This window comes from Triturus cristatus, chromosome 3_1, assembly GCF_964204655.1.
Source record: "Triturus cristatus chromosome 3_1, aTriCri1.1, whole genome shotgun sequence".
Lineage (NCBI taxonomy): Eukaryota > Metazoa > Chordata > Amphibia > Caudata > Salamandridae > Triturus > Triturus cristatus.
The window spans coordinates 879,316,264-879,338,183 of record NC_140583.1 but is presented as its reverse complement, the minus strand read 5'-3'; the positions used below and the strand labels follow the sequence as shown (position 1 = coordinate 879,338,183).

The following is a 21,920-nucleotide window of genomic DNA, read 5'->3' as shown; positions in this document are numbered from 1 at the left end:
TGATGAAGGTAGATGGCTTTATACAAAACAGCTCATTGGGAATGCTGCAAGTTCTTTGCTTAATGTTTACTCTGCCAGTGCTGGAGTTCCTTCTTTTTGGATGTCCCTTGCTCAGCAAATTGCTAATGGCATTGATGATAATTTTATCCATGCAGGGGATTGTCATCAAGTTGTCGATCCCTTCATGTAGCTCGTTGGACTCCTTTACCGCACACAAAGCTCATAAAATGTTTGTCCAAAATATTCAACAATATAAGCTCATTGATGCTTGGAGACTTTGCATTCCCACTACGAGAGAATATACTTAATATTCTCCTGCCCATCAAACCCAATCACAAATAGATTTTTTTTTATATCCCATAATGTCTCCCAGTCTTTAAGAGCTGTGGACATTGGTTCTTTAATAATATCTGATCAAGCCCCCATTTCTATTCAATTGAATATTTTGCAAAAACCTAATACACCTAGAAGATGGTGTTTTAATAATGCACTTCTCTTGGATCCGACGTTCACCTCCTCTTTTGTCTCCTTTTTTAATGACTATTTTTCTTTCAATCAACCAAATACCCTACCTTTCTATATTGTTTGGGATGCATTTAAAGCAGCTGCTAGAGATTTTATTACTGGTTTTGTTTCCAAAAAACGTAATGGCCCACGCAAAACAAACCAAAGAAATCCTAGCTAGGTTAAAGAACTTGGAGCATTCCTTTTTTTTTTTTGCAGAGTTTTATATAGCGCAAACTTGACCCAAATCCAATCAGGTATCAGAGCGCTTTACATAGAACCAGTTACGTTACATGAGGATACATGTTCATTTTTTGTTAGGCACGGGGAGATTAAGTGATTTGCCCAGAATCACAGGATGTTTAGCATCATTACCGAGACTCGAACCCAGTTCCCCCAGGTCCGAGGTTGAGCGCCCTAACCGTTAGGCCAACTCCTCTCTCCTACTTCTCAACTAAATCAAAAGATTGTTTAACTGAGCTTATCAATGCCAAATTTCGATTTAATAAGGGATCTACTGATAATGCCTCAATTTATTTAATAAAGTCTAGCGCAAGGTTTTATGGTGGCCAGAACAAGGCTGGTAAAATGTTGGCAAATTATCTGAAAGTTAAAAATAATAAGTTTACTATCAAGTCTATTATGAATGAGCAACAAACATTGAAGTTTAAAGATTTCGAGATCTTAAATGAGTTTCTTCTGTTCTACAAGTCATTATACACACCAGAGAACTACCCCTCAGAAGTGCACATTTCTCAGTTCCTTGCAGACACTCAGCGCTCTTTTGATACCCAATTTGATTTCACTTCCTTAAAATCTGACCTATCGCAAAAATAACTTCTCACTGCTTTACCGACAATTTAAAAAGATAAAGCTCCAGGCCCAGATTGGTTCACCATTTAGTTTTTTATGCACTTTGCACAGCTCCTTCGCCCCAAGTTCTGTGACCTTTTAGACTTGTTTTTACACTCAGGTGAATGCTTTGGTTCTTTTTTGGACGCCCTAAGCTTTCTTATTCCTAAAGAAGGGAAAGATTTAAAACATTGCAAAAAATACAGACCCATCTTGCTAGTCAATATTGACTACAAGATTTTTTTCTAAGGCATTAGCCATACATCTAGAATCCTACCTTGCCCAATAACTGGGCGCAGAACAGTCTGGATTTGTTAAATCCCGTATAATTTCGGACAATACTCGCTTTTTTAAAACATTTTGTCTAAATCCACCCACTTACCTCATTCACTAGCAGCAGTGCCCTTATATGCTGAAAAAGGGGTTTGACTGATTAGAACGGCCGTATCTTTTTCAAACACTAACTTGATTTGGTTTTGATCCCAAAACCATATCTTTGATTTCAGTTCTTTATTCACATCCACAGGCAGCTGTATGTGTGAATGTCAACACATCTGTGTATTTTAACCTTGGCAAGGGGGTTCGCCAGGGTTGCCCTTTATCCCCGTTTCTTTTTCATTTAGCCTTGGAACCGTTTTTATCTAGACAACACTTTCCATGTGCATGGATGAATGTATACAGAGAATTTCCACATTAACTACTAAATGGCATCCCCTAAACCTTTCCTGGTGGGCCATTTAGACACCATTAAGATGATGCTAAGCCCCATAATACTCTACATAATTTCTAATATTCCTGTGCCCATCCTCTTAAAAAAACTTTAAAAGGATAAACTCTATTTTATCTATATTTCTCTGGAACAAAAAGAGGTCCTGCATGTCATTACAAAAATTAACACGGCAAAAATCGGAGGGTGGTGTCAACTTTCCCGATTTTTATACATACCACAAATCTTTTTTTTACTCTGTCAAGCCTCAAGGTGGCTCACTGAGTCTTTTACTGACAATCCCTTATGAACTTTCTTACTTTTCACCTTTTTCATTTCAACAATATTTATCCTTTTCCCACTAACCACAATCCTTATCTACTCCTATCCTTAAACATACATGCAAGATTTTAGATTCGCCACCATTACCTGGAGATTCTGACTCTTTTCTTAAATCCAAAATATGGCATAATAAGCTTATATTGATTCATGGTAAACCCTTCCATTGGAAAACTTGGAGACATAAAGGTTTCATTTGGGTACACCAACTCTATGTACAAGATGGGGTCATGCTTTTCTCACAAGCTAGTCGACTTTTTGATCTCACCACAGCCTATCAATCTAAATATAATCTCTGGCACAGGCAATCCACACTGCGCATGCTCAGTTCCTAACCCCCAATCCTTCTGTCTCCTCTTCAGTTAATGGAATACACACCCTTCTTCTCACTTGTCCCACAATTATTTATACTCATTTACACACTTCTAATGCTGTTAGAGATAAATCTAAAGTAGAGTTCTCTTGGGAGCGGGACCTAGAGGTCAATTGGCCAGTGCTTTTGTGGAAAAAAATATGGACTAAAATGAGGAAGTCATCCAGAGCAGCAAACACTACACAAACGCTCTTTTTTATTTACAATAGACTTTTATGATCCCCGGTAATTTGAAACAAGAGACACTCCAATCTCGATCCTGGACATGTTCCTCCACACCTGCTGACTTACATCACCTACTTTTTACATGTCCTCATGTGCATAACTTTTGTAAAAATATTTGGTCTCAAATAAATTCAATCTTTGGTTCCAAAACCCCTTTCTCCATTACTCATTTATTTTTGGGAAGCTTGTCTCCTGCTTGGAAAAATTGTAATTTAAATGTAAAGATTGTAGACCTATTGTTAGGAGTGGCCTTTCAGCAAATTACCAAAAATGGGAAAGACTTCACCAAACATTCTTTCCAAGTCTGGTGGTATGCAGTTTGTAATAATCACAGATTGGATACGGCTTTCGTACACCCTACTTATATTGCTATGAAACTTTTGAACTTATGGTCACCTGTCACTATGTACATAGACGCCAATGCAAGGCGCTCTTTCTCTCAAACCCCGATTCAAAAAGAAGTCTCTCAACCTCCAAGGCTTTTCTTATTCTGTAATTTATTAATTTACTTATTTTAGCACCATCATTATATTCTTTATATGAAATGTAATACCTTTTTGATGGTCCTAGCGTAATTCTCTTTTACATTTCCCTTGTCAAACCATGTTAACCTGTTACTTGCACCCTACTGCTCCATTTTTTTTCTTTACTGTATTACTTCATTGTATTATGTATTTCTATTTTTAAGCATTCTTAATAAACTGACTTTTGAACCTGAAAGAAGAAAACAAAGGGTTAGGCTGCCATCCTTCAGATCAGAGACCAAGAAACTGATATGCGGAGTCCCACAGGGATCATCCTTCAACCCCAACCTTTTCAACATATACATGACAAGGTTTGTCAACATATTCCAATCACAAGACATCACAGTCATCTCCTATGTCAATGGCACCCAACTCATGCTCTCCCTGACAGACAAGACTACCACCACTAGAACCAACTTCACTGACTGCATGATCATGGTAGTAGACTGGATGCGAACCAACTGCCTGAAGCTTAACTCCCAACAAGACTGAAGTACTGGTCTTCTGCAACAAGACGACCGCATGGGACTCCAACACCAACAGGCAATGCAAGAAATCTAGGGAACATCCTAGGCGACAAGCTCAATATGACGGCTCAAATCAATGTAGTGTTCACCTCCTGCTTCCACATTCTAAGCATGCTGCAAAAGATCTTCAAAGGGTTGCCTCAGAAAACCAGAAGGACCATCACGCAAGCACTAATCACCAGCAGGATGGACTACGACAAAACTCTCCAAACAACTCCTAAAAAGAATACAGACTATCCAGAACATCGCCGCATGACTAATTTTCGACCTCCCACACTGTACTCACATCACATTACACCTCAAGAAGCTTCACCAACCGCGGTCGGTAGTAGGAGTAACTGCAGGGCAGTGACGTGGGGAGGGAGAGGGGCAGGGTGGGGGGTAGTAAACTATGGATTAAGGAGGTTTACAGGTAAGTTAACATATAAATTAATAAAACGAATTTCGTTGCGTGCACAGCATCGCATTTGGGGATGCAGTGCACGCAACGAAATTCGTTTTATTAATTTATATCTTAATTTACCTGTAAACCTCCGTAATCCATAGTTTACTACCCCCCACCCAGCCCCTCCCCCTCCCCACGTCACCGCCCTGCAGTTACTCCTACTACCGACCGCGGCTGAGCTTCACTGGATCCTCATTGACAAGTGCTGCCAATTCAAAGTTCTCATGCACACATATACAGCCCTACAAAGCACTACACAACAGAGGACCGGAATATCTGAACAGCTGCATACAATTTCACCAACCAACGCTCTGCCTCTCTCTTATTTGCACACATTTCCAACATCTACAAAACTGGAGGTCACTCATTCTCCTACATTATACCCAAGACAAGGAACTATCTCCCTCAACACATCAGAGCATCCTCCTCATTTCTTGAGTTTCACAAGAAGCTGAAGACCAGGCTCTTCGCATAAGAACACTGGGGAGCACACACCTACACATTTGCTCTAGTGCCTGGATACCTCTTGAGTAATCAGTGCGCTATACAACATAACATAATGTGTGATGTAATATGGGAGGCTATAAGTGGTGGATGCAAATCAAAAATGGTGGCTGACACTATATTGTGATATAAAATATCACTAGAAAAAAATATTGTTTCGAAAATATTGTTTACCACAATATTATGCTTCTATACCTCTAATGGTAAGTACCAATATATTGGCACCGCGCCGACAGGAGGACCACCAAGGCCATTGTGCACCTGTTTCCAGATTCTGAGTTGAATACAGGGCGGGCGGCCAGTGATGCGGCAGTCTCACGTCAGCAGCTGTACAAGGCTCATAGGAGAGCCTTAACAGCAGACCGCCACCGTGACAGTGCCTGCAGCACATTGCTGCACGGTGTGGCATGCATGCCACACTGTGCAGGAACAGGTATGCAAATACATGGGGGCCCAACATGTGCCCACCCGCATGCACCCCCCTGGCCCAGATCTGGACAGCGGACCTTTTAGGGACCACTTTTCTGCATGTCCAACACCCTTTTCATGGCGGGCATGAAAAGGGTGGTGGATATGTAGGTCGCAATATGCTTGGCAGCGCCGTCACCTGCAGCATATTAAGTCCGGTTGCAGACTGACTGCCGGCACAGCGGGATCCTTGATCCCAGCGGACTAGGCCATCTTGTGGTGATCCGACTGCCGCACTGAAAATACTGTGGGCAGACCGCCATTGCAAGTACAGCAGTCCGGAGGCCCAACATACTCATAATAAAGCCCTAAATGTCTCTACCCAAAACAATGCCCTAGTAGAGACAGCTTTTATCTGTATCAAACCCCTGACAGTCACCAAACCTCCATTGAGAAATTAAGTTCATATAAGTAGAGAAGTAAACAAGGAGAGAGTTTAATCTGTACCAGACTGTTTGCAGACAGTGACACTGTCATGACTACTGCACTATAGAGTAGTAGAAAGTATCTACAAAGCACAGTATACACTCTATGCAAAACTTGTCCAAAGAGCGACTATTCTCTTAAAATAACCAAGGTCTGCAGGTACTAAAGATCATACTACCTGGAGCCTTCATACTGAGGTGAAAACTTTAGAGATAGCCCATCTTCTCAAGCAAAACAAACACATGTACATCGGTTAGTCCTTGGTGCACACAGTCTTCTACGTCAAGTAGAATATCATGCTGAGACTATTCAGTCTAATAACTCAATACTGCTTAGAATACTTATTATGTAGTACGTTAAATATCTGCGCTGCTGGAAACCTTTTCTTCAGTACCAAAATACTTATGTTGAACATAATGAACACAAGTCAACTGTCACCTGCACACAGAGTTACTCTGCAATACAAAGATTTATAAAATGTTTAATACCTCTACATACCTATGGTGCATTAGGAACACATGCATTTTATAAATTCTTACACACATTAGCTTTTCCCAGGCTGTACAAAATTAAGTAGAAAAGTAATATGGTAGTTACTTGCCACTATGTAAACCATAAAACAAACTTACACATTTATTGGGTGATGTCATCAGTGATGTCATTTGATATGTCATCAGTTATTTCATAAATGATGTCATAGAACATTTCATGAGTGATGTCATATGTGAGGTCATTAGCAGTGCATGGTGGGGCGCAAGTTATAGTTAGTGCTGCTATCTATAACTGCTGAATTTCTGTGGTTTTTTTTGTTTTAAACTTTAATGTTGTCACTATACTGTTACTTTACAAATGGCTTGTCCAGAATCCTGAGCTGTATTTGCTTCAGGAATTAAATGTTTTTTTTTCTAATGCTAAGAAGTGTCAAGTCTCTATGACATCAAGAGGGAGGGAATTTAGTAAACTAGGGCCTAATACAGTGAACCTCTATTATCTTTCAATTTCAGATGTGAATGTGAACAATCAGCAATAACTCGCAATTTTTCAGTTGGGAGAGTTTAAACCTAAGGGCCTGATTATGATGCCGATCAGACCAAATGTCTAACCGCTGTTTTCGGAGGCCCTTTATGACCACGAGGCCGGGAAGTTTCCCCTGCCATATTTTGATGCAACCTCTGCTGCTGCAGTGAGCGCATCTACATCGGGGCCCATATCCCTGAATATGTCGCTGCAAATGTGTTTAAAATCACAGAAAACATGTGAATTGTACTCACATGTATGATATATGTGGGGATATGCCTTGTGCACCATGTACCTGAGTGCTTTAGTGTGGCAGAATATGCACAGTCGAGTCATTGGGGATACATACCGCATAAGGACTTAACTGGATCATCGGGTGAAGCTGCTCAGATGTAGGGGGACCAGGAGAAAGGGATCCTCAATGGAGTCCATGGAGAGAAGCGGATTTGGGTAAGTGTGCACCCCAAATCCCTACGTTTGCGATGACTCAAGACAGTCGATCGGACTGCCATGGCTGGGTCGTTGGGAACCCACATTGTAATTCGGATGGCAGTCGGAGATCCCTCTACTGCCGTATGGATGCTGTTTTTCTCCGTGGCCGGAGAAAGGCTGTTGGAGTCAGTGATCAGTCATAGCACAGAATACATCGTAATCCGGCAGTGGAACCGACCGCTTCCCTTCGAGACTGCGGTGGTCCAACCACCTCTTACAGGCACGCAGAAGTCGGTCTGACCGGTATCGTAATCAGACACTTAGGAGGTGATTCGGATGGCGGGTAGACTTTAGTCCGCCCGCCACCCTAGCGGTGCTGGGACCAGCCACCAGACGTGCGGCCGTCCCGCACTGCTAATTAGTATGCGACCGCCACTCTGGCGGTCGCATTCCGCATTCTTGGCATTGTGGCACAACATGGCACTTTGGCATTGCGCAACGGCCTATTGCCAAAGTGCCATGTTGTGCATTGCCATGCACAACGTGGCAGGCACTGCGCGGTGCCTACCACCTTGTGCATGGCAATGTAGGAGGGGTACCATAGGTGCCCCCCAAGTGCAGCCCCCTACCCCCCGTGGGGGCCTGCAACGGGACCCCAAAGCAATTCCTCGCCAGCCGTTCAATGGCGGCATTGCCGCCATGGAAAAGCTTTAACAGCCACCGCAGGCGGAAAAGCGGCGGACGAACTTTGCGCCCGCCGCGATACCCCCCGCCATTCTAATATGTCAGGGGGTAAATCAGGTTGCGATGGCGGGCGGATTGCCACTTGCGGCGTGGCGGTGGCGATCTGCCCGCCATCCTATTCACCCCCTAAGTGTCACACTGAATCTGATGTCTTCACTCTAAATTCCATCAGTCTTGATATCAGGCGATGATATTTTTAACTTTAGATGTACATTTATTTATGAATTCTAATTCCCAGTGACATGAGGTACAACACTCTATGAGAGATAGTGCAAGAGAGAGTATGACAGACTGGGCATTGCACAGAAGCATCATGGGGTACGGCAATTATAGGGCAGTGGTCATCAGGTTTAAGATAATGAAGATGCATAATGTCCCTCACCTTTGTCTGATAATTGTCTGCTGCTGGTGACTGCTCTCTGCATTAAGTCGGATTGGTGCATTTTAATCCCTTTCTCCATTGGTGCAATACTCCCAGGCTGTCCGTTTACCAGTGCAAGAAAGAACATTATTTTGTAGTGATCTCCCCGCTTTTTCCTCTTTGGTTTTCATGGCTATAGAATTTCATGAGCTACGGCATTCCTAACAGTGTAAGAACACTTGTGCTTTTCCCCTAAAACTTGTATTTTGAATTAGTTACAACCAGTTGGCTTATTTAACTTTTCTGTAAGGCTTTAGTAGGTTGACACTGGAGTGCACCAGTGGCGTGGAAGTTAAATGTCATAAGTCAGATGCAGTGTATATTTACAACACCCAAATACATGATTAAAGTGTCTAGGTTCAGAAGAAAGTATTATGCTTTAGTTTTAAAACCACTGCACCAAAACATGGGAAGGAAAAGCGCTTTGCCTCATAGAAACCCAAATTGTATATTCCAGCTAAGTCATCCCTAATTGTGTCTTGTAAACTCACAGGGCTGAGTGGTTTATAAATAAATGTGGGCCCTGTTAAATATTAGGAAGTCTCTCCCACACTGAAAAACTGCGAAAAACAGTTTTTTGCTCTGTAAGTAAAACTATCTTTTCCATGAACATGCCTGAATTTCATGATTAAGCTTGAGAAAATAGAGCAGTAATTCAAAGTCCCTTTCCACTTCTTATTAACAACTGAATACAATGGTGAAAGTAGAGTTTTTGATAAGTGTAAAGAAAAAGCAACTTCTGAAAAACTGTAGTTTGCATTGCCGCAGAGTAAAATGGTTTTAATTATTTTTTTTACTAGTAGCTCCAATCCTTAAACTTAATTACACATCCCAGGATAGGTGTCAATGACACAGAAAGAGAGCTGAAGTGATGTAGACATTGGCCATGTTTGCATGTTTGAGTCCTCTGGGAACAGGCAGGAACAGATGCGGCATTGATGCCGTAATAGCCCTTGGACTGTGGTGTGCATCACAAACATAGTTTTCATGAACAGAAACCACTGATTCCCAGAGAAAATCTAAAATTACTACCCGAGTTTCCAACAGGAGTGAAACCAGTTACAGGAGGGGGAGCGATGAGGTTAGCACACTTCAATTGAAATGTATCTTAAAGTGAGCGCTATGCTCTTGCAGACAGAAGAAGGCTCATCTCATGCCTTCTTGATTGAAGGACTCTCTGTAGGTTTGAACAAGGCTGGCAACTAAATTGTTACAAAAGGAGAGGAGTTTTGATGGGAACGTTGCCAGGATTTATTGAAAGGAATCCTACAAACACTGGCTAGTGCAATGATAAGAAGCACGCCTCACTCTCCCCTCCTTACAACCCTCTAGTACCTGCAAAGAAAATCAAGAAGAAAGGGGATTCAGCCTGATGGCTGATGAAAGTAGACTGAAGAACTATTGACTCCTGCTGCCATCCAAGGACTGGAACTGATCTTGAAGGGACAATGGATTGGCTTCTTGTTGCTACTACAAAGACAGAAAAGACAGAAGGGCTTTCTCCTCTGAAGAAGACCCAGCTAACTACTTGGCACTGGACCATGAGACAGTATTGTCTGCATGGAGACTTGGTTGCCTAGAAGCAAGATGACTCATGAACTCTTAGAGAGATCAGAAGTGTATTTCCCAATATAAAGAGGCTTTCAGGAATCCAGGCCTGATTTAGATTTCAGCGGATGGGTTACTTTGTCACAACGCTGACAGATATCTTGTCTGCTGAAATATAAATTACATACGATAATATGAGATTTATATTTCGGCAGACGGGATATCCATCCCCATTGTGACGGAGTAACCCATCTGCTCGAATCTAAATCTGTCCCATAGTCATTGTTTCAGCCTCTGTGGAGGAAGTGGACAAGGTACTGAGGTTACACCAAGGACATCAGGGGGCAACACTTCTAAGTTAATTCCACTTGGAGTTTTTGGCCATGAAGAGGGCATCAGCAGGATCTCGTAGTGAAGGTATCCAGCCTTGTAGAGCCATGCCTTGCTAAAGTATACAGCTTTGCACTACTGAAGGATTTCAAGAACCAAAAAATGTGCTAAATCATAATGTAAAACTTTTCAACAGAGCAAGGGGGTAAAGTGCTATTCACACAGCAGAGACCTTGGTGGCTGTGAATCGGACAGTGTGCCCCTCGCAGCTTTTGGTGCTAAAACCGAAGATTCCAGTAAGAGCTCAACAGCAATGTACCTGGCTTTGTGAGACTCTCACCATCTTCACCATCCTGCCTTATCCCACTGGAGGATTTTAACTACCAGATGAAGAGCGACGTCCCAAAGAATTACTTTTACCATTTTGAACCACTGAACATACTCCTTTACTGTGCTTCTAGTTTATTGTGAAAATGGGCTCTCATTGGTGCTTTGTGATTCCTTGGTGGTTCTGGCTTAAAAGCCTTCACATTCAAGTTCTGGTTCCCCCTTATCTGAATTTATCTATTTTCATGTATTTTTCTTATCACATTTTTTCTTCAATTTCCTAAATTGACTATGAAATTTTCTTGGCTTGTGTTCTTAACTTTTGTGTTGTTTGATAGTGCTTGATCACTTTTCTCTCTGAACTGCCTGCTGATTGTGTCAATACTACCAGAAGATAAGCTCAGATTGACTTAACATTTTTGTAATCAGAAAATGGTTATTTCGATGTTTGGGTACCACCTCCCAAAATAATAATCCACTTTCTGACAGTCAGTATATATGGCTGGTGGTGCAAAGAGAGAAAAAAGGCCTGCTGAGATAAAAGCTTCTTTATTCAAATTGTCCCCAACAAACATTCAATTCACATGCCTAGACACTCAGAGCTCTGACTGTGTGCATGTGTACTTTCTCTGCACGTCTTCTTCTGTCATACAGTCACAACCTGGTTTTTGCCAGAACTCGTGACCACAGTGAAGGTATGATCATATACAATACTAGGAGGCAGTTTGTCTGACAGAGCATTCGGAGCATGAGTGTTAGCCATGTCAACAAGGTTCTGGGCATAGGACATTTCCAAATATTCTGCATTTGATAGGGCATTATGTTCATTATTCAAAATCTAAACCTCACTGAATGTCTAAAGCTGTGCTTAGCTACACAAATGTAGCAGCCTCATGCACAGATTATGATCCCATAAATAACATCACTAATAACATCACCAGGGACATAATTGTCATGTAGGAGTAGCAGGTAAAGGCTTCTATGAGCATTACACATATTCTTGTGAATAATTGTAATGTGCAAAAGTGCCAGGAGTCTAGCTTCTATGCAGAGCTTATGATAAACAAAACATTGTGCACAAATCAAGCAAAAATGTTCAGTATACGGATGTGGGAGTACAATATTATAGCTGTATGAGATAAAACAGATGCGTTAATAAGCAATAATATAGAAACACACTAAATATTAGACCTTATTTTGTCATTGTGCCGGAGTAACACATCTGCTGAAATCTAAATCAAACTCTACTATACAATAATATAGAAACACACTAAATATTAGACCTTATTTTGTCATTGTGCCGGAGTAACACATCTGCCGAAATCTAAATCAAGCCCATAGTCATTGTTTCAGCCTCTGAGGAGGAAGGGGGCACGGTACTGAGGTTAAAGGACAGTGTGCCAGCAGTGGCCAACACTTCTAAGTTAATTCCACCTGCAGTTTGTGGCCACGAAGAGGACATCAGCAGGATCTTGGGGTGAAGGTATCCAGCCTTGTAGAGCCATGCCTTGCTAAAGTATCCAGCATTGCACCACTGAAGGGTTTCAGGAACCAACTTGCAACTTTTGGTGCTAAAACCGAATATTTCAGTAAGAGCTCCACAGCAATACATCTGACTTTGTGAGACTCTCACCATCTTCAGCATCCTGCCTTGTCCCACTCTCCACGTCTTCTGCTGTCATACTGTCACAACCTGGGTTTTGACTAGGATACATGAACACACAAGACTCATGAATATATAGCATGCTAGGAGGCAGTTTGAATGCCGGAGATCCTTCAGTACATGAGCCTTAGCCATGTCACCCAGGTTCCAGACATAGGACATTTCCAAATATACTTCATTTGATTGGGCATTATGGTCATTGTCTTTAAAATCTCAACCTCACTGAATGTCTACAGCTGTGTTACACAGCTGTAGCAGCCTCATGCGCCGATCATGATCCCATAAATAACATCACTAATAACATCACACATGACATAATTGTCATGTAGGAGTAGTAGCATATTCTTGAACAGAATAATTGTAATGTGCAACAAGCGACAGGAGTCTAGCTTCTAGGTATAGCATAGCAACAAGTTGTGCACAAATCAAGCATAAATGTCCATACGTATTTAGTATACAGATGTGGGAGTAAACTATTATGGCTGTATGAGAAATAACAATCAGATGCGTTAATAAGCATTAATAAAACAAGCAAGAGGTAAATGAATAGGAGAGTCAAGCGGGAGATCATCTTGGCATTCAGAATCATGGAAAAGACAGCTGTGGTGCTTGGATAAAAGGAAAAGGGTAAAAAAGGGGCCAATAAGAAGAAAAAGAGCAGGAAGAAGTGGGAGGAGTTTGGAAAGGAGACTGCATGGGAGCGGAAAAGTAGTCCTGTGAACAATCTTAATTGTTGGTAGAGCAGGAATTTTTTTCTCTTTTGATAAAAGTTGGTGAAGTTGCTGATCTGTCCAACGTCCTTTGGAAGACTTTTGCACCTGCTATTTTCACTAATTAACCTCCAAATCTGGATCGATGCATTTTTGAATGAGTAGTAGGTTGGGGGAATTGGAAAAAGGCTTGAAAGGAAGTTATAAGCTTTTGATCCTGATAAAGCTGAAAACCTTTATGCAAATTCTACAATACAATAAAATAGAAACGCACTAAATATTAGACCTGAAAATGCATAATAAGTTAAACGTTAGGAAAATGTGCCTTTATTTAACATATAAACGTGAAAAACTATATTTTTTGTCTGCAAACAGCTACACTGCTCATTTATTCAACACTGGCCCTTCAAGAAAAATAATGCTTTTTTAATAATATAGTGATTAAAAGTTAGAATCAAACTCTAGGGCTTGACGTTTTGTGAAATGTGCTGTGTCCTGAGAAAATTTATTCTTTATTTCCTCACACCATATGACTTCAGTATACTTATATTGTTTTCTTTGCCACATACACATAATGAACAAGTATTAATAAAAGAAAGTGCTTGCTGCAGCTTACATTTCGTAATCTGACCAGGACATGCCAGTTTGTTCTTCCATTGAGCTATTTGAATCTGTTTTGAAATCTACTTGCCCTTTCCAGAAAGAACTCTTTATGAGTTCTTGTTAGGGTAGAATAGGTACTTTAGTTTAGAATAGGGGCATTACTCTCAATGGAACAAGCTGCATTATTTTTCTATGCTTGTTCTAATGAATTGTATCTCTTATTAGTTCTGTAATCGATTTGCAAGTAATTTGACTAAAAGAACAAAAATATCGACTAATCTACTAAATGAGAGAATAAATCTTCACCAACTCTCTTTATTGACTGAACATCAAATGTAATTATTGATGTCGTCTCATGAGTAATGCTCCATTCGAAAACGGTAGCAGAGATCCTTTGGCCAAGAAAGGCACGGAAGTTCCAGGTTCTCTAAGTAAGTTCAAGGTAACATCATTTGTGGAAATCTATGAGAGTTTTCCTGTGCTGGCATTCCAATCCTAATTAAGTGCTGGACCTTCAGTTGTATAAGGTGCTGTATGGTTATCTAGGAAGGTGTGCATCTGAAGTTGATTCATGTTCTCAGTCCAAAGATCATTCTAAAGGCTCTGTTTTCGAAACTGCTGGACCTTCTGGAAAGCTGTGCATATTAGATTTAGGTATATAGCCATACAATATTGCGGTCTGGACATTACAAGTGGGTAGGCATATAGCTTGCAGTCTTTCTGTTATCAGAAGGGAGATGGTTGACTGAATCTGTGTGGTTAAAGAGAGTTCAGAGTCAAAGTGAAACCCTTGATTCCGAACCACTTTTGAATGTGGCGTTGCAGACAAGAGTTCTGCGAGGATTAGTGCAGCAGGCTGTTCAATGTTCCCTAGGTCTATCACATTCTTCCTGATGCCCATGATTGTTGATACTATCACTATTAAGGGACAGAAGCATGGTAAAGTAATAGATAGCATGTTGTTATATTCTATGTAATTCTAAATCTGCTCAGCTGTTCGGTTTTTAGTGAATGTTTTAAGAATAGACTGTCAATATTGGTCAACATTTGATTGAGCATGGTCATATTTTTCAGAGCAGTAAGAACAAAGTCGAGGCTTCTATATTTTCTATCATAAGTTTGGCTGTCAAAGTATCTTTGATGGTGCTTGCTGGTCTCATTTTGACAGCTCTTTTAATCTTGAAATTAGGGGGAAAGCAGGTAAGACACAAAGTGGAAGCCATCTTGAAAGTATAGAAAATAATGTTTTCATACTTTCAAGATGGCTGCCACATCGCGAGGCGCAAAATTGTGTAATGTAGAGGCCATCTTGGATGTATAACAAATAGACTTTCAAGGTGGCTGATTGCTGCAATTGGCTTTGTGAAAAGCATCCAGCATTGACATAGCCAAAAGCGGGCTCCAAAATGCATTAGCAAAGGGAGACCAATTTACTTTGCGACTTCTTATTTGGATCTGTTATGACATACGCACCATTCCTTCATCTGTAATAAATATCCGGGCCCCTAGTTATTCCATAAAGATAGGGGTGAATCTACATGTTGTTCAAGTGCATCTGGAAATATGGATGGGCCGGATTCTATTTTTAAAGTCTCTTTGGAGAGATTCGCATTTTGGGTATCCCAGTGCAAATTTCATTTTTTGAAGGTTCAGAAGATTCTATACCTGGCGCTTTAGAGGCATGCCGAGCCAATCTGGAGTGCTACCCTATATGCAAATAAACACAACCGCAGGAGCAGTTTACAGTGGTCTTCTGAGCAGTAACGGATATTAGGACTGTATGGTGATTTGCAGGCACACTCTGTCTCAAGCCCTTTGTACTGCTGTGGTAGTATTTAAATAGCTTGGTAAACACCTACTATCAGCTGGAGAGGAATTCTTGAGAAGTGGGGTGATTGTAGGATATTTTATAGTTACTTGGATTTTCCATTTTTACATTGGACAGGAGATGTTTCAATAGTGCAAAGTTACTTGCGATGGCTGGAATTATGTCCTGATGCAAGATGCTCGTCAATAAATAGACATCATCGACACTCCAATATTATCAGCATCTCTCAGGTCCTTGTTCAGTAAAATATGTGTGGGTCACTGACGATGCCTGGTATGTGAATGGGCATGTGGAGTCAGGGTTGAGGGGGTTGGGGGTGTTCTGGGAACTTCCAAACATATGCAAAATGGTGCTTTAATGCATGTGAGTAGGCAGCTGCCTAACATAGTAAAATTGAGGGACTTGGAATGTAAGATTATTCAACAATCACTGTGGATTAACCAACTAAAAAGGTGGGTTAAGAACTGGATGAGGGGTTCTGGGGTATGGTGAAGGTGGAGGGCACTAACGAGTAATCGGACAACATGCTGCAAAGGTAATAGCATTTATAGTTGCCTTCATACTTATTAATGTATTGAGATCTCTGTGTATTGTATGACAAGAACTCAGAGCAGCTGGCAAGTGACCGGTGAGTTCAGTAAATGTTACAGAAACTGTGTTGTTACAAGTTCAGGGGCGTTGCGAACCCTCCGCTTTAACAGCTTCTGCGTGGGAGGGGCCAATTCTGTCAACAAATCGGACGACAAAAGCTCATCATTAACGCTGGGAAAAGAGTCAAAGGAAGAGCAAACAGCGGCAAGTTAAAAGACAGCTGGGAAAAAAGAACAGGGAAAGAAAGAAGCAATATTGGAAGCTAGGGTGAAAAGAAGGAAGCATGGGTGAATGAGTAGGTGGATTAATGAGTGTGTGGATGAATGAGAGGGTGAAAACATGAGTGAATGGATAGATGGATGAACAGGTGAAAGGATGGCAGAGTAAAGGGATGGCTGGAAAACGGATGGACAGGTGAAAGGGTGGCACAGTAAATAGATGGATGGGTTGATGCATGAATAGATGGATGGAAGTGGGTGGATAGTCAAAAGGATGGCAGAATAAAGGGATGGGAAGATAGGTGGATGGGCACGTGAAAGGATGGCAGAGTAAAGAGATGGCTGGATTATTGGGTGAAAAGATCAGCAAATGCATCGCAGAGTGGATGGATGATGGATGGATGGTAGAGTGGATGAATGGCCAGATGTCAGAGTAGGTGGATGGATGGCGGAGTTGAAGAATGAATGGATGGATGGATGTCAGAGTGGGTTGATGGCAGAGTGGATGCATGGATGAATGGCCGAGTGGATTGATGGCAGAGTGGATTGATGGATAACAGAGTGGATCAAGGTTGAGGTTGCATAATTGATGGATTGATGGATGAATGGCAGTGGATGGATTAATGGGATAGTGGATGGGTAGATGAATGGTAGAGTGTATTGATGGATGGATGGCAGAATCTATATGGATAGATCGCAGATTAGATAGACGCATAGCAAAGTGGATGGATGGATGGCAAAGTAGATGGTTGGATGGATGGCAGAGTGAGCAGATGGCAGAGTAGATGGATCGATGGGTGGCAGAGTGGATGGATGGATGGCAGAGTGAATGGATGGATGGCAGAGTGAATGGATGGAAGGATGGGTGGATGACAGAGTGGATGGATGGCAGTGCAGATGGATGGATGGATGGTTGGCAGAGTGGATGGATGGATGGCAGAGTGGATGGATGGTGGAGTGGGTGGTTGGATGGCACATTGGATGGATGGATGCATGGAAGAATGGCACATTGGTTGGACAGATGGAAGAATGTATGTATGTACATATGTATGTATGTATATACTATTTATTAAGCGCAACAAACACCCCATGGGTACCCTGGTGCTGCAATACGTAATTTAGAGGACTAATATTGATCAGATAGGCAACAGAGGGAATGAGCAGTACTCAAAGGACAGAGTCAAATTCTAGGAAATAACATGTCTTAATCCCTTTTCTGAACAACAGCAGGGAATTACATTGTCTGATATCAGGTGGCAGCTCGTTCCACAGCCTTGCTGCAGCAATGCTCAAAGCACATCCACCCATTCTGACCCTATTAAACCTAGGAACTTTCGCCAAACGAGCCAAAGAAGAGCGGAGATGTCAAGTGGGGATGTACCAAGATAATTATTCTTGCAGAGGTTTCGGTCCAAAGCCGTGCAAGGCCTTGAACACTATACATAAGGGCTTAAACTGTACTCTCTGCAACACTGGTAGCCAGTGTAGCTCGGCCAAGCATTTTGAGGCAGAAGAGTCTCGTGGTTTAGCCAGAGCCAATCTTGCCGCCATGTTTTGAACCCGTTGCAAACGTTGGATCAGATATATAGGAGAGTCCAGCAGCAGGGCATTACAATAGTCAAGGCGACTTAAGATCGCGCCCTGCACTACTAATGCTCTGACCGAGGTAGGCAGCAATGGAAGAATCTTACTCAAGGCTTTAATCAACCCAAAACAACACCCCGCCGTTTTATTCACCTGTGCCTCCAGGGTCAAATTAGCACCAAACAGAACTCCCAAATTACGGACCGTACTGGCCGGGACCAGAGGGGAGGGAGTACATAGTGGCCAGAAATTATGGGGGAGAGGTAGAGGCACCTTCCCTACTGCGCAGTGCACTATTTCAGTTTTCTCAGAATTGAATTGTAGGAAATTCAGCCGTAGCCATTGCGCAATATCACGCATACAAGCATGAAAATCCTCCAACGCCGAAGGTTGGGTGCCATCCAGAGATAAAATAATCTGGGTATCATCAGCATAGTTTATCAGCTTCACCTTATGAGCCTGAATTATATCAATCAGAGGACTAAGATATACATTAAACATAATTGGGCTGATAGCAGACCCCTGTGGGACACCATGGTAAAAGTAGATTGAAACGGGAGAAGGGCCACCGCCTGACGCCTACCAGAAAGATAAGAACGGAACCAGGCCAAAGCAGTACCTGCCACTCAGGCCTCCTCAAGGCGGGTCAGCAAAATACTGTGGTTGACCATGTCGAAAGCAGCAGACAAGTCGAGCAATATTAATATTGCCGACTGTCCCTTGTCTGCCAGCAACCGAAGATCGTCCATCACGGTCACCAAAGCAGACTCCGTTTCGTGCTCTGGACGAAAACCAAATTGGACATCCGCCAACTTGTTATTACTCTTCAGAAACACAGACAGCGATCTGCTGACCCAGCGTTCAAGGATCTTCACGGGGTATGGTAAGAGGGAGATTGGTCGATAGCTTTCTGGGTGTGCTGGATCAAGAGTAGCCTTCTTCAGAAGAGGTGTAACCACCGCCTGTTTCCAGCTAGATGGCACACTCCCACTGCAGAGTAAATAATTACAGATCTTTCTAAGACTAGGAAATAGATCTGAAGCAAATTCCTTCCAGATTTTATGAGGAAGAGGGTCCAGTGGCGAGCCGGAAGAGACACGCAGAGCCAGCCCGCCAAACTCCTTCTCTGGTAACAGTTCAAAATGATCCAGAGTGCTCAAGTTCACAGTCCCAGCTTCCATCTCCACACATGACATTTTTCCTGCATCAGTAGACGAAATGGTTATCAATCCACTAGTACGGCTTTCTGCTACAGCTGGAATAGTTGTTTTAAGTCAATTTATGATGGTACTGATTTTTTCCTCAAAAAATATTGCCAGTCTGTCGCAGAGATCCTGAGATCCTGAGATCTCATTTTGCAATCACTTTGGATTGGCAATCTCATCGACCAGTCTAAAAACACATTTAGATTTGTTAGATGATTTCAGAATAGTTTTCAAAATATTCTGATTTGGCCAAGAAGATTGCTTTTTTATAGAAGGATACAGCTGTTTTCCATGCAATCTTATCCTCATCTACATAATGCTTTCGCCATTTCCTTTCGGCCTGTTTACAATTCAATTTCAGATTTTTCAGATTTTATCGAACCATCTGGCTGAAGGTCTGCCTCTACTTTTGCATGCTTTCAGAGGAGCGATTTGATTAACAGTTGCCATGATCTCACTACAGAAATCTACATAGTTCTCCAATGATCTGGCTACATCTAAGGCTTTATTAATGGTAAACGTTGAGGAGGAAGTTACTTTCTTGAATGCCTTCTTCCAATCCCTATTTAAAAAACTCCTAGTTTCCCCATTAGCAGGAGCTTCTCGTCTAGGAATAAATGTCAGGAATTTAACCAAAAAATGGTCAGTCCACTCCATCGGAAGTACCTTTATATGCCCGGTGGCATTTTCCTCACTAAAAATTAAACATGTGCCCCCCTTTGTGTGTAGGCTCCGTCACCCCTTGCTGGAGTCCAAGGTTCTCAAAGGATTGGAGAAGATTAAAGTATCCCGTGTCCAGATTACCGTTGAGCCACATGTTAAAGTCTCCAACTATAAGCAATCTTGAATGTGTAAGGGCCAAATTGTCAATATCAGCAATCAATGCCTGCAGATGAAGCATATTAACAGGGCCAGGGGGTCTGTAACATACTATACCATCTAACAGGTGTCCCTTCGTGTCTTTTAAGGAACATCCCAGGAGCTCAAATCCCTCCACCATATCAACCTCCATAAGGCCAAAATTTCAGCTATCTTTAAACAGTATGCCAACCCCCCCTCCTCTGCCAGAGCCTCTAGGTTTATGGAAGATCTTATATCCCGGAGGACACGCCTGCCCTAAATCAAACACAGAATCAGGGTATGTCCAGTTTTCAGTCATAAACACAGCATCTAAATGGTGTGCCTCAATAAGTAGTTGGATCTCTGTGAAATGTTTGGGGAGGGAACGAACATTCAATAGTCCACAGCTCAATGCGTCCCTCCAACAGATATCAACAATCAAACTAGTAGTTCCCTCAAATCTCAGTACTCCTACCTTGTTGTTCATAGTTTTGCCAATCTTCCGCAAGGTCTCACTTGAATAGCACCGAGTCCCTGCATTACAAGCAGCATGACTGGTTCTTCGCGCGTACGCTGCACGTCCATGCCAGCACGGCGTTTAAATAGGTGAAAAAAGAACTAGAGCGCTGACCCAGAAAGCAGGCGTTTCCGCGCTAACAGACGGACAACGCCGGGTCTAGTGCCTAAAAAGTACCAAGAGGAGAGGAAGGTAAAGTCAGAAACAAAGTCCCCAATAAAAAACATTCCATTTTAAATTTTATCGTTTTAAAAGCAAATTACAATGGATGATGGATGGAAGGAAGTTCATAGGGGATGGCTATATGGCAGAACTGATGAATTGATGGATGAATAGCAGTGGATGGATGGATGGCAGAGTGGGTGGCTGAATGGTAGAGTGGATGAATGGATGGATGGCAGAGTGAATAGGTGCATGGATGGATCGCAGATTAAAAGGATGGATAGCAGAGTGAATTGATGGGTGGATGGATGGCATAGTGGATGGATGGATGGCAGAGTGGCTGGATGGCAGAGAGGATGGATGGGTTGATGGATGACAGAATGGATGGAAGATTGGGTGGAGGAATGAATTAATAGATGGACTGGGGAAGATTGAATGATGGATAAAATAATACATGGATTACAGAATATAAAGGTGAAATTGGTGGATATCAGTAGATGGATGGGTGAAAGAATGAATGCGTAGATGCATGGATGGAAGAGTGGATGGAGGGTGGAGTGGATGGATGGATGGTTCGATGGCTGGATGGCACATTGGATGGATGGATGCATGGAAGAATGGCACATTGGATGGATATATGGAAGAATGGATGGATGGATGATGGATGGAAGGAAGTTCAGAGGGGATGGCTATATGGCAGAACTGATGAATCGATGGAAGAATAGCAGTGGATGGATGGATGGCAGAGTGGATGGGTGGCTGAATGGTAGAGTGGATGAATGGATGGATGGCAGAGTGAATGGGTGCATGGATGGATCGCAGACTAAAAGGATGGATAGCAGAGTGAATTGATGGGTGGATGGATGGCATAGTGGATGGATGGATGGATGGATGGATGGATGGCAGAGTGGATGGATGGCAGAGAGGATGGATGGGTAGATGGATGACAGAATGAATGGCAGATTGGGTGGATGAATGAATTAATAGATGGACTGGGGAAGATTGAATGATGGATAAAATAATAAATGGATGACAGAATATAAAGGTGAAATTGGTGGATATCAGTAGATGGATGGGTGAAAGAATGAATGGGTAGATACATGGATGGAAGAGACAAGGAAGCTGTTGTATGGAGGGTTGGGTCCACTTGCTTTGCATGTTTGGTGGCATCAGTGCTTTAGTTCCAAGTGGGGGCTATTTTTAAATTCTGGCTACTCCCTTGTACAGGTTACAGTTTTGTATCACTCATATTGACTTTGTGTTCCTGACGTCCTCAAATTAGCTGAT

The 21,920-nt window shown here is 42.1% G+C and overlaps 1 protein-coding gene across 1 annotated transcript in view; it reads right to left on the bottom strand.

The window, feature by feature from the left end:
• The window catches only part of STK39 (serine/threonine kinase 39), a 1,405,344-nt gene that overhangs the window by 1,290,047 nt on the left and 93,377 nt on the right, over positions 1-21,920 (bottom strand). The window lies entirely within an intron of this gene.